This window comes from Hemitrygon akajei, chromosome 25 (assembly GCF_048418815.1).
Source record: "Hemitrygon akajei chromosome 25, sHemAka1.3, whole genome shotgun sequence".
Classification (NCBI taxonomy): Eukaryota; Metazoa; Chordata; class Chondrichthyes; order Myliobatiformes; family Dasyatidae; genus Hemitrygon; species Hemitrygon akajei.
Window position 1 is genome coordinate 2,685,091 of NC_133148.1, and position 4,717 is coordinate 2,689,807.

The window sequence follows — 4,717 nt, forward strand, 5'->3', positions numbered from 1 at the left end:
GACAAAAACAGAGTTACATAAGATTTCCAAACAAATTAAAGACTTGGATAATATTTATGAAATCTCTCCTAACATTGATTTATTCAAATAAAGAGATGAACTCCAATCACAATATAATTTATTGTTAACTTATCCTATTGAAAGAAATTTGCTTAAATTGAAAAGTCTATTTTATGTGTTTGGAGATAAAAATAATAAGCTATTCGCATCTCAATTAAAAACAGCTAGTGCTAAAAGAGAAATTTTAAAAATTCGTAAGGGCGATGGTAGTTTAGCATGTAATTATGAAGATATTAATAAAAATTTTCCAGACATTTATATTGAACTCTATAAATCTCAGTTTACAGTTCATTGTTCTGAAATGAATGCCTTTTTACAAAAGATCGATTTTCCTCGAATTTCTGTTGAGGATCAATAAACTCTTGATGCTCCTGTTACTGAAACCGAAATTCAGAAAGCTATTTTTTCAATGCAATCTGGTAAAGCTCCTGGACTGGATGGTTATTCTGCAGGATTTTATTTAAAAATTTGAAAAATTGCTCTCTTCATATATGTTGGAAATGCTTAAAGATTCTTTTTTTGATTGCAGAGTTACCTCCCACATTTTATGAAGCTTCTATTTCTTTAATTCTTAAGAAAGATAAAGACTCTACTAACTGTGCTTCATATAGACCTAGTTCATTATTAAATGTGGATGCTAAAATTCTTTCAAAAATAATGGCTAATCGGCTGGAGAATATACTAGCTAAAATTATCTCTCAAGACCAAACAGGTTTTGTAAAGGGCTGTTATTCCTTGTCTAATGTTCGGAGGCTGTTAAATGTTATATATTCATCCTTTTCTAAGACTCCACAATGTGTTGTCTCTCTTGATGCTGAAAACGCATTTGACAGAATTGAATGGAAATACTTATTTAATGTTTTAGAGAAATTCGGCCTTGGTATTAATTTTAATAAGAGGATTAGAATGAAATAAAAGCCCTATTGCTACAGTTATTACTAATAATTGCAGATCTCCTTTTCTCAGCTTTCACGGGGTACGAGACAAAGATGTCCGTTAAGTCCTTTGTTATTTAATTTGGTGCTGGAACCCTACACTATTGCACTTTGTGAAGCTAAAGATATTCATGGAATTCTCAAAAATGGGACTGTTCATAAGATCTCCTTTTACGCTGACGATCTCTTAGTTAATATTTCGAATCCTGAAGAATCCATTCCTAGTTTATAGAAACTATCAAACGATTTTGGAAAGTTTTCGGGATATAATTATTCCCTCTAAATGATTCTGCTTCTATATATGATGACATTCCTTTGAGAGTTACGGAATCATTTAAATATTTAGGTATTATTATCACTAAAAATCATAAAGACCTTTATAAAGCTAATTTGGTTCCTTTAGTGGATTTTATGAAGCAATGTTTTGTAGATGGAATCCACTTACACTTTCGTTAGCCGGCCAAATTCATGCAGTTAAAATGATGATTTTACCAAAATTTTTATATGTATTTCAAAATATCCCTATTTTTAACTAAGTTTTTCGATCAGGTTGACTCTATTATTTTATCTTTTGTTTGGAATAATGAAAAACCAAGAACTGGTAAATATCATTCACAAATTTTTTTTTAAAAATATGGAGGTATTGCTTTGCCTAATTTAAGAATGTATTATTGCGCTATTAATGTACGTTATATGTGTTTTTGGTTATATTGGGCTGATAGAAATGAACAGGCAACTTGGGCTGATTTGGAATTGAATGCTGTGAAACAGTTTCACTTAACCTCATTATTAGGAGCTTCTCTACCTGTACAACTGGCCAATATTACTAATTTAAATTTATATCCTGTGATTAACCAGTCATTACGAATTTGGTTCCAGTTTTGTAATTTTTTAATCTCAAAAAATTTAAACATTTCGTTTAATTTATCGAAATTATTTATTTAAATCTTCATTAAGTGATCCTACCTTTCTTCTTTGGAGGAATAAAGGAGTTTATTCCTTCACGGATCTGTTGCAAGATGCCCGATTGATGTCTTTTGAGAAATTAGTAACTAAATACTCTCTCTCGTATTCACATTTACTGCAATATCTTCAGGTCAGACACTTCTTACAAAAATATTTAAGTAATTTTCCATATATACAGGATTCTGACCTGTTAGATATTACTTTAAAAATGAATCCTTTCGTGAAGGGTTTTATTGGGAAAATTTATTATTTATTGTTACAACAGCACAATTACCCTTCACTTAAGATTAAGCAAGATTGGGAAAGAGAGCTTAACATGACCTTGATAACAGAAGATTGGTTGCGGTTTTTGAAGTTGGTTAACTCTTCTTCGAATTGCGCCACTCACTCTCTAATTCAATTTAAGATTGGACATCGTTACTATCTGACAAAGGAGAGACTATCTAAAATGTTTCCTAATGTTGATAGTCAGTGTGACAGATGTAAAACCGAGACAGCCACATTGACACATATGTTTTGGTCGTGTTCTGTATTGAAACATTTTTGGAAGTCTATTTTCTCTACAATTTCTAAAGTTTTAAAAATTAATTTACAACCTAATAAATTGACAGTTTTATTTGGTATAATAATCCCTCAATATATTCATGGTATTTCTCCATCAGACCAACATGTAATTGCATTCGTTACATTATTGGCCAGAAGGGCTATTTTGTTGAAATGGAAAGATGCTTCTGCTCCTACTTTGATACAATGGCTTTCTCAGGTGATGTTGTGTCTTAGTTTGGAGAAAATCAGAAGTCGAACATTCGATCCTCGATTTGACTTTGAGAAAAGATGGGTTTCATTCTCCCGCTACTATCATCTCATTTGAGTTAATTAATATGGTTTCCTTCCAATTTTTCTTTAAATGGATTTGAGTTGGCGGATTGATGTTTTTTTTTATGGAAGTTTGTATGATGTATAGCGCAGGGGTTGTGCTCCCAATGGGTTTCTTTTTCATTTGTTTTTTTTTCAGTTAGCAGGGTTTTTTTTAGTTAGTTAGTAGGGGTTCTTCTTTTCTTTCTTTTTCTTTCAAAAAATATATTGTTAACACTTTATTTTTTCTTATTATTATTGATATATTGCTTAGCTTTGTTAATCAGTTATTGCTAATTTAATTCTTCATTGTACATAATGACACATTGACTTCTCTAACTTCCGTTAATGCCCCTCCTCCTTACCCCATCCCTGACATATTTAATTGTTTGTCTGTTCTCCATCTCCCTCTGGTGCTCCCCCCCCCCTGTCTTTCTCCGGAGGCCTCCCGTCCCATGATCCTTTCCCTTCTCCAGCTCTGTATCACTTTCGCCAATCACCTTTCCAGCTCTTAGCTTCATCCCACCCCCTCCGGTCTTCTCCTATCATCTCGCATTTCCCCCTCCCCCCGCTACTTTCAAATCTCTTACTATCTCTCCTTTCAGTTAGTGCTGACGAAGGGTCTCGGCCCGAAACGTCGACAGAGCTTCTCCCTATAGATGCTGCCTGGCCTGCTGCGTTCCACCAGCATTTTGTGTGTGTTGTTGTTTGAATTTCCAGCATCTGCAGATTTCCTCGTATTGACTTAATGTATCTTTTTTGTTGATCTGCAATAATAATTAATTTAAAAGATTTTTAAAATGAAAAGCGAACTGAGGAATGGAAAGGAAGTGTGAACAAATACCAGATCGCTCGGGCTAAGTGGGTAGGTCTTGCACAGAGTTTGTATATTATGGGCCCAATGGTTCGATTCTGTGACCTTGGGATTAGGAGCCTGAGCGGTCCTGCATTGGACAGGGTGGGGTTTTGTTCATAACCATTCCTGTTAACTGGAATAAATTGTCCAACAGCTTCTCGGAGCTATGTTATAAATATTAGAACAGCACGGGAAAAAATCGTACAAATAAATTATCTTGCATACCTTCTTATGTTCCCCTGTCGGATTGCTTCCTAAATTCAATGATCACATGTGTTTTCACCAACGTGGCAGTTCCACGTTGTGTGTTAAAAAAAAATCACTAAACTCCCGTCGTTTTAAAAGATAATCTCTTTTCTCTCCTCTTAAATTTACGCCCTTCCGTTCTCAAACTTCTAAACTTACATATGTGGTATGGCTCACGTATGAAATAACAAGAGGAGTTGAAAGTTGAAATATTAGGAAAGTTGCAATATTGTTTGTTAACGGAATGCGAGTGCACAGGGGCACGACAGCCCAGCACATTCAACGGTATCCGAGCAGGAAATCCAGGACAGTATTTTTTTATTGGAAAGTAAGGGTTTAAGTCTTTTCACCTCTGTCGGACCAGGATGGCCGAGTGGTTAAGGCGTTGGACTTACGATCCAATGAACGAATGTTCACGAGGGTTCGAGCCCCACTCCTGGTAATTCATTAACGGTTGCACCCCGAATTTTTCGGGGCACAAAATTATTTCGACGTTTATTATATTTAAAATATACATATATTTTCCAACACAGGTGGAGGCCATTCGGGGCCGGAGCCACCCCACTTCCGACGCATTCCACCACCGCCCAGTAACATCTGTGGAAATGAATAAACAGTCGACGTTCCGGTCCGACACCCTTTATAAGGACTGGAAAGGAAAGGGACGACACTTTGATATAAAGATAAAGTAGGGGGAGGAGGACACGTCAAAAGCTGACACGTGAATCCAGCTGGGTGAGAAAGGTAAAGAGCGGGAGAAGAATAAATCTGATGAGAGAGGAGAGTGGACCATGTGAGA

At 35.5% G+C, this 4,717-nt stretch overlaps 1 non-coding gene across 1 annotated transcript; it reads left to right on the forward strand.

Moving 5' to 3' along the window:
* Positions 1–4,277: 4,277 nt before the first annotated feature.
* trnav-uac (transfer RNA valine (anticodon UAC)) lies at positions 4,278–4,360 on the forward strand. The gene has a single exon. It is a non-coding gene; the product is annotated as a tRNA-Val (tRNA).
* Positions 4,361–4,717: the final 357 nt, after the last annotated feature.